The sequence below is a fragment of the Triticum aestivum genome, chromosome 1B, assembly GCF_018294505.1.
Source record: "Triticum aestivum cultivar Chinese Spring chromosome 1B, IWGSC CS RefSeq v2.1, whole genome shotgun sequence".
Taxonomy (NCBI): Eukaryota; Viridiplantae; Streptophyta; class Magnoliopsida; order Poales; family Poaceae; genus Triticum; species Triticum aestivum.
The window spans coordinates 575,942,894-575,952,371 of NC_057795.1; positions in this window are offsets into that span (position 1 = coordinate 575,942,894).

Consider the following 9,478-nt stretch of genomic DNA (forward strand, 5'->3'; position numbering starts at 1 on the left):
CGGATATTGCAGATGCACGCGGTACATGGATGATACGACGTCTCAGCAGCTAACCCAACGAAAGATGGCGGGTCTGGGAAAATCGTGTACATGGGGCATTGAAGATGGCTCAAAAAGGACAACCCATGGAGATCTATTCAATGGTGAGGCTGAGCATCGAGGACCTTCATGTAAGTGGAGCGACGCCGAAATCGATGAGCTATTGAAAATTTGGGAACAGTGCCCCGCACCGGGAACGGCGATGAAAAAGGTGTTGGAGCCGCTACTGAAGGTATGCAAGACAAGGTCTATTTTCTGAGACTTGGAGTACTACAACAAACTCGACACACCTCATTTCCTTGATCAAATTCATATATGTAAGAATGTCCTGGAGAGCTTGCTTGCATCACTAATGAACATGCTGAATAAGACCAAGGATGGGCCGAAGGCAAGAAAAGACTTGCAAGATTTGAAAATTAGGGCAGATCTGCACATGCCACTCCATAAAAAGTTAGAGGAGACAAAGACGGAGATAGAGGCACGGGAAAATAAGGGCAAAAAAGTAAAGGAAGAGGATTATTGCCCCCCTTCTTGCTTCACCTTAAGTGCAAAGGAGATCGATCAATTCATCAAGTGCCTTATGGGAATCAATGTCCGTTTCGGTTACTATGGGAAGATAAGCAGATTTCTAGACCCCAAGAAGAAAAGGTTCAGCGGGATGAAGTCTCATGACTGTCACGTGATGATGACGCAAATACTACCTATTGCCCTTAGAGGGATAATGTACAAGCATGTCCATGACACACTTAATGGTCTCTGCAACTTTTTTGACGCCATCTCTCGAAAGTCGATCAGTGTGAAGCAGCTCCGAAGGCTATAGGAAGAGATCGTTGTGATACTAAATGAGCTTGAGATGTACTTCCTGCCCGCCTTCTTTGACGTCATAGTGCATCTGCATGTCCATATTGTGGATGACATAATAGACCTGGGACCGTCATTCCTGCACAACATGATCTCATTCGAGAGGATGAGTGGGATCATCAAAGGATTCGTTCGTAACATGTCCCGTCCGGATGGAAGCGTCGTCCAAGGCTATCTGACATAAGATTGCATCTCTTTCTGCGAGAATTTTCTATATGGCAGTCGGATTGCGGGTTCCGGCAGACCCTTGAGGATCGAACTCTGGGGTGCGCGCGAAGATCTCTCCTCTACCAACTCGCGTCCCGTCACCTTGCAAAGGATCTAGGCTACATGATGAACAACACAAGAGATGCAAGGTTTATACTAGTTCGGGCCACCGTTGTGGTGTAATACCCTACTCTAGTTTGTGGTGTGGTGGATTGCCTCTGGGGCTAATGATGAACAGTACAAAGGAAGAACAACCTCGCGAGGGGTGTTCTTGTGGTGGTGTTGTCCCTTTGGAGGGGTCGATTCCAGATGCCTCTATGCTATTGTGGCTAGTCCTATATATAGAGTAGGAGGCCCTGGTCCTCTTCCCAAATATTGAGCGGGAAGGGCGCCAACAATTGGCCATTTTGAAGGGAACATCTAGTACACTTATCCTGACTAAAGTAGGTCCTCGCCTGTCAAAGACTCTGACAATGATGCCGTCCTGGGCTCCACGATGACCTCCTTCCGGCCGTTCTGCTAGTCTTGGTCTTGTTGCACCGAAATGGTAGCCTTTGCCTGATGCCTTGGCCTGTGCTTGCTCCCTTTGCACCAAAGGGGAAACAAGAACACTGCGCAGGCCGGCGTCCGCCTGGAGTCCACCTGGCTTCGATCGTCATGGCTTGCGTCACGGGCACCTCACGAGGTACCCTTGCCTTGATCTCTCCGCCTCCTCGCGAGCTAGCCTGACGAGGCTACTCCTAAGGAAGCTTTCCCGTTGTCCGCCCCGCGAGGCTTTGTCCCTCGCGAGGGACTTGAGCTTGAGTTGATGAAGATGGGTCGCACTGGGCCATTGCTTGAGCCACGCCACAGGTCGCAGGTAGGCAAGTCTGGGGACCCCCGTTCCCAGTATGCCGACAGTAGCCCCCGGGCCCAAGGCGCGCCCTTACTTGGCTTAGCAGAGAAGCGAAGGGGCAAGTGCGAAGCGCCGCGGGCCCCAACAGCCTGCGGCCTTGGGTGCCGCGTGACGGTTGATTGGACGTGGGCGTCTCCACTTCCCCATGATGCCTCGGCAACTGCCTGACAAGACAAGTTCCTGCATGCTAAAACGGGTCATGATTACCTATGATCATGGAGGCCGACGGTTGGCCTCCTTCGGCTATTAGTGCGGAACGACACGAGCCCTTCCAGTCCATCTTCCCTTGCTCCGCCTTTCCTTCTTCACTCCTCCTTCGATTCATCAACAATGGCGCCGATCCGCCGGTTCTCGGCCGAAGGGAAAGGGAAAGCCCCCCGAGAGGGGCCTGTCCCACTTCCGCTGAAGAAGCGGCCGGTCCCCTATCGTCGAGACGAGGGTGTTCGGCAAGAGGCGTCGAGGCCTTGGTACGAGCGGCCTCCTCCTGGATACCCACTGCCCTTGTACGCCCAGACTGAGGGCCCTGGGGAAGAGGGCGCCAAGCGGCGCCGCCTGTGTCGTCGGCGTCGTCGACGGGTCATGGCGGTGCGCGTCGTTCCCCCTGGAGTCCATGCCACGAACTCCTCCCGTGAGTTCGTGCTTCACGCCGCCATGCCTCCGAGCTCCTGGATTCGTCTTCCTGCTTCCTTTGCCTTCGAGATATCACCGAGGGGGCCTCGGGAGCTTTGGCTGCAGCATGCCGACTGCCGCACCCCCACGACCGAGGCGGAGGTCGAAGTTTTCGCGCCTGGCAAGGTCTTCATGACCCGAGGATGGGGCGAGATTGCAAGGGTTTGCCGAACGGAGGGCACCCTCATGATCCATCTAGAGTATGATAGAGCCTCCCTGATGTTCTTCAAGGTCTTCGACGAGGAAGGACGCCGGCTGGAGTGCTGTCCCAGAGGTAGCGGTTGGAGCTCAGCAGAGGCGAGGGCCATGCCTGCCGCCAGCCTTTCCAGCAGCTCCTCAGGCAGTAACGGCTGGACTGGAGGGTCCAACGACTCCCCCGAACTTCTCCTGACTCCAGAGACGAGCGATGACAGCTACGAGCCACCGAGCTCGTGCCGCGCCCGAGGCAGTGCCTGTGCGCCTGGCGGTCGGCACGACCGACCTAGATGAGGTTGGCGCCGGCCCCTCGTGGCCCACTACTGATTATGGCGTCTGCCACTGTGATTCTTGTAGTTAGGGCTCCTTAGGATTTGCGTCTTTTGTTCCTTGCGAGGAACCAAGAACACACCCCGCGGGGTTTTGTAAAGCGTCTGTAGTTTCTTTTGTTAATACGATCCTCATCGCGAAGTAGTGTGAGATGCTCGTCCTGTCTAACCTCACGAGGGCCTGGTGCTCTGCACCGACAGGTCCCGGTCCCCAGGCAGGCTTCAGCCATCGCTGATACGCCAGGTCGCGATGCCGTGGTCAAGGCCAGGAGGTGAGCGACCCGAGGTCCAGTAAGAGCCCCCGAGGTGCGATGCTCAGGAGGTCCCCTTTAGCGCTCAAGCTGCCGCCGCTCGGCGAAAAAGGAGCACAACGTCGCCAGTACATGGCCGCATTAGGTACAAAGTTGGTGTTGCGTTAGCTAGCAGTTCCGGGGAGTGACTTATCTCAGGAGCTTGAAGCCATTTCTTGGTGTTGCACCTTGCCCGAGCGTCAGCAGCTGGGAGGTTGCCTAGTGAGGCCTTCGTGAGTCTCCTCCTTCTCCCCGGCACCCCCCTTCGTGCTCTACGTCCTCGGGTCTCAGCCCTCGAGTGGGCTCAGCCGTCGCTGGTATGCCAGGTTGCGTTGCCATGGACAAGGCCAGGAGGTGAGGGCTGGAAGGCCAGTAAGAGCCCATGAGTCGTGATGCTCAGGTGCCCCCCCCTTTAACGCACAAGCAGTTCGTGTGGGTGAGAGAGGAAGAGGGGCCGCGGAGGACTCGCCCGACGCTGTCCCTTAGAGAGACCCTGTAAACTCATCACGAGAAAAATGAGAGTTGCCATCACAATCGTCAGCCAGCCACCGGTTGCTCTGGGGGAGTGATGAGGGCACTGAGGGCTTGGTGAGGTGGCAACTTGCGGGGCTGCCACGGCCAGAGCTCCGCCACTCAGGTTTGTCGACGTGTAGGGACGGACCCATGCACAAGCGTTGTGCCAGGGACAGCAGCTCCGAAGGTTGGTGTCAATCGAGCGGGTAATTAAGCCAAGCAGATTAAGTATGGAAGGGTAGATTAGCTTAGGCAGGTACGAGAGCGATACACGCCACTGGGTTAGGCCCGAGAAGCTTGGGGATAATGCAGCCCGAGGGGCGCCCCCAACAAGGTAACCTAAAAGCATGAACAAAAGAGATGCACGCCACAGGGACAGACCCACGCGGCCTGGGAATGATGCAGCCCTGGGGGCACTCCCAGCTGAAATGAAACTTGAAAGGCGTCACCTGATACCATTGGAAATGAAGGAATGCTGGAGTAGCTGACGATGTGTGGTGTGGAAGCCGATCCTCATGAGCCCCCAGGGCCCAGAGCCTCGAGAATCTCCGGGGGAGCAGGCAGCTCTTCAAGGACCATCTCCATCTCCGCCAGGACTGCGCAATGCCTGACCTCCTGAGCCTCCAAGATGCTCCCTAGCAGGCACTGATGAGAGGCGACCGTGTTCGGCAGACCGTGAGGCATGCGAACATAGATGTGGGGTGGACCCTCGCAACATCCCATGCGCGAGGGCCAGAGGCGCTCCTGAGATGCGGCTCCATTGAGTCCTGGTACGTCGATGCACACGCGCAGCCGACCATCCTCGCCTGGATGGGGAGCTACGACGGGTAAGCGGTGGCTGCCGCGCATGATTCTTGACTCCTGCAGCTCCTGAGTGTTTCTTTCGATGAACTCCTGATGGTTTGGCCCTCCTTGCTTCACACCGTCCCGAGGGAAACGTGCTTTCAAACATGCCTCCAAGTGGTGCCCGAGCGCCTCCCTCGTGACCCTGGCAAAGTCGATGGCCCTCCAGGAGAGAGCCCTCGAGCCTTGCGCGAGGAGGGCGCCGGGCGCGCCTTCCTATGCGACAGAGGGAGGCGCCCCTTGGACGGGTGCGGATCCTGGCGCGGCGCCCCTGGATGTGCCTGCCTCCTGATGGTTCGGACCAGGTGATGTTTTCTTCTTCTTAGGGACTGCCTCGGGGAGGCACCCGCTCCTGCGATCTGGTTCTTCGATTGCCGCAGCCTGGAAGGCACGCTCGAGAGAACACACTGCATCCTTCTCCTCCCAGGGGACTGTGATGACTCCACCGCTTCCTGGCATCTTGAGGACATTGTAGCCATGGTGAGTCACCGCCATAAACTTGGCCAGGGCCGGATATCCGAGGATGGCGTTGTAGGGCAAGAGAATGTGGGCGACGTCGAAGTCGATGATATGAGTGTGGTAGTTTTTGCGCTGTCCAAAGGTGACAGGGAGGCGGACTTGCCCTATCGGGGTGGTAGAACCATCAGTGACTCCTGAGAAGGGCTTGGTTGGCTGAAGCTGGTCATACGGCACTTGGAGATTGTTGAAAGTTTCAACAGATAGAACATTGAGTCCTGCTCCACCATCGATGAGGGTCTTGGTGACCTACACGTTGCTGATGAATGGGGAGCAAAGCATCGGGAGGACACCAGCTATTGCTGCACGCTTGAGTTGATCCGCTGAACTGAACGTGATGGCACACGTGGACCACCTAAGAGGGCGCGAGGCTTCGGTTTTTGGGGGGACTACATTCACCTCGTGAGCAAACTGCTTGAAGATGCGCTGAGAGGCCGGGGCTTGAGCTCCTCCTAGGATGCAAGAAATTGCGCGCGGCTCCTGGAAGCCCCCAACCCCCTCGTCCTGATGCTGGTCTTCATTCCTCCTTGGTGGTGGCGACAGCGGAGGGAGGCCTGCATTGCCTTGAGGGCGGTCCTTGCGAGGCCGATCCCTCCAACCTCCCTCGCGAGGCTGGTCCTGCCAGCGGTCCTCGCGAGGTCGGTCACGCCACCCCTGGCGAGGGCAACGGTATTCCCATCGTCCTCCACCTCTTCCTCCTCCTCAGCCATAGCCCTGACCATTGGGCTCGGGGTGTCGACCGATGCATTCATCTCGCACAGCCCTGAGCTCCTGGCATTCATTGGTGTTGTGGGTGTGGAGGTCGTGGTACACACAGTACCGGCTGCCCTTGGACGACTTCGGCTGATCCCTGCCTCGCTTGGTATCTAGCTCAGCTGCGAGCACAACTGCTCCTTTGCGCTTCACGTCCTTGACCTTGGGCTTCTTCTCTTCCGGATCAGCAGCTGGAAGCTCGAGGAGGGAGAGGCGTCCTTCCTCGGCCCTGGCGCACTTGGTTGCCAAGTTGAACAGCTCTAGAGAGGTGCACAGGTCCTCGTGGATTGCTAGCTCTTCCTTCATCTTGATGTCTCGAACGCCATCGGAGCAGGCTGAGATGATGGCCTCCTCAGTCACCCTGGGAATCTTGAGGAGGGCGTTGTTGAAGCGTTGGAGGGTCTCCCCTATTGCTTGATGCGGTGCAAGTCACTCATGGCCGGGGGCCGGTCACGAGTGCCTTGGAAGTTGGCGATGAAGCAAGTGTGCATCTCATCCCAAGAGGAGATCATGCTGGGAGGCAGGTTGACGAGCCATGTACGGGCGCCATCCTTGAGCACCATGGGAAACCAATTCGCCATGTACTTTTGCAGGGTCTCCCCTGGCTGTTGCTTGATGCGGCGCAAGTCACTCATGGCCGGGGGCCGGTCACGAGTGCCTTGGAAGTTGGCAATGAAGGGAGTGCGCATCTCATCCCAAGAGGAGATCATGCTGGGAGGCAGGTTGAGGAGCCATGTACGGGCGCCATCCTTGAGCGCCATGGGAAACTAATTCACCATGATCTTTTCATCCCCATTGGCAGCCTCGATGCCCAACTTGTAGAGCTGGAGGAACTCCACGGGGTCAGCAGTGCCGTCGTAGCGTGGAGGCAGATCTGGGTTGAACTTGCCCGGCCAGGCCACGCTGCACAGCTCGGCGGTGAAGGCACGACAGCCTGCAGTGGCCACAGGGGGCCTTTGGTGATGAAGGGCTTGATCTTGGAGATCTCCGCGCACTGCCGCCTGGAGCAGCGCAGAGTCTTGGCGTGCTGGAGCAGGGGCGCGATCATGACGTGCCGGTGCAGGGAGCGCGCGAGTGGCTTCTTGAGGGCGAGGGATCTCTTGGCAGCTCTTTTCTTGCTGCGCGGGCGCTGGACGCGGTGGGTCCCGTCCAGGGGCCACACGCCTTGGGGCCAGGGCGCCTTCTTGAGGGGGAGGCGGCGGAGGCGCCTCCGGAGCTGCATTGCCTGCACAGGACGGAGGGCGATGCAGCGAGAGGGACAGCGCCGGGGAGCCCCCTGCGGCACTGACGAGCTCGGTGATGCGGGCAAGCCAGTTGTCGTAGAGATCGTCGATGGGGCAGTAGTGCAGGAGCTCACGTGCCACGAGCAACGCGGCGTGCGCGTCCGCGGGAGGGCGACGAGCGTGCGACGACGAGCCCGCTGGAGTCAGCGATGGGGTAGCGGTGCGGCCTTCCCGCCACACCGAGGGATGCAGCGATGACGCCTGCTGCTCGTTCCCCGCCGGGCCAGTGGCGGCGTGGACGGTAGGCAACAGGGAACGACGGGGAGGCCCGCCGACGGGGACCGTCTGGGCGACATGGGCCGCGAGAGCAGCCCGACGCTTAGCACGGGCTCGACGAGTGTCAGACATGGATGCGACGGACGACGAAACGCAAGACGGCGGAAGACACGATTCCGGTGCACCCCTACCTGGCGCGCCAAATGTCGGATTGCGGGTTCCGACAGACCCTTGAGGTTCGAACTCTGGGGTGTGCGCGAAGATCTCTCCTCTACCAACTCGCGTCCCATCGCCTCACAAAGGATCTAGGCTACACGATGAACAACACAAGGGACACAAGGTTTTACTCGTTCGGGCCACCGTTGTGGTGTAATACCCTACTCTAGTTTGTGGTGTGGTGGATTGCCTCTGGGGCTGATGATGAATAGTACAAAGGAAGAACAACCTCGCGAGGGGTGTTCTTGTGGTGGTGTTGTCCTTTGGAGGGGTCGATTCCAGATGCCTCTATACTATGGTGGCTAGTCCTATATATAGAGTAGGAGGCCCTGGTCCTCTTCCCAAATATTGAGCAGGAAGGGCGCCAACAATTGGCCATTTTGAAGGGGAACATCTAGTACACTTATCCTGACTAAAGTCGGTCCTCGCCTGTTAAAGACTCTGACGATGACGCCGTCCTGGGATCCACGATGACCTCCTTCCAGCCGTTCCGCTGGTCTTGGTCTTGTTGCACGAAATGGTAGCCTTTGCCTGATGCCTTGGCCTATGCTTGCTCCCTTTGCACCAAAAGGGAAACAAGGACACTGCGCAGGTCGGCGCCCGCCTGGCGCCCGCCCGGCTTCGATCGTCATGGCTTGCATCACGGGCACCTCACGAGGTACCCTTGCCTTGATCTCTTCGCCTCCTCGCGAGCCAGCCTGATGAGGCTACTCATGAGGAAGCTTTCCCATCATCCGCCCCACGAGGCTTGGTCCCTCGCGAGGGTCTTGAGCTTGAGTTGATGAAGATGGGCCGCACTGGGCCATTGCTTGAGCCACACCGCAGGCCTCAGGCAGGCCAGTCTGGGGACCCCCGTTCCCAGGACGCCGACAATGGCGCAGACCGGCCGCCTAGTGTTGGTTTGACCATTAAGAAACACGTTGGGAGGCTCGAAGGAGAAGGTCACTTCAATGGTCGCAGGGAACTGCATGTGGCCTACTCAGATTGATGCAACGACTTTGACAGAGCAAATTAACTTGGTAGTGCTACAACTTCTAGACCAGGTAGATCCTTTCATGACACTGCACAAAGAAATTAACTATTGCATAGAAGTATCATGACCGGGGAGGGCATGTAGGACAGACGCGAAGTTACTAGAGAGCACAACTCCAGTTTCCTGAGTTGGTTCAACGAGCATATTCTTGCTAATCCCTGGAAGGGGGCTCTAAGGACGGATTGCTCATATATGCCTCAACACATGGCCCCTCGCCCAACCTCATCACCTATCGAGCATATGATATCGACGGATACACGTTCTACACAGAGGCCAAAGATGTGAACATTGATTTTTAGAGCTCAGGGGTGATGATGGAATGCATGATCGGCAGTGACAATAGCGCAACTCAGAGATTTTGCGGAAGGGTTGAGGAGACCTGGGAAATTGACTACTCTGGACTGCACAACACGATGATGTTCCATGTCAAATGGTCTAAGAATGTCGAAAGATAAAACTGGTATTTCACTACCATGACTATACCCGATGCCAAGAATGCTACCGTGAACGCCATGGGTACACGCTAAGCACGTGACATAATGCTTCTTCATAACCGACCAGAGCAATCCCAGCCGTGTTGTCATGAGGAGATCAAAAGTAACATCATTGGAATGGATGGA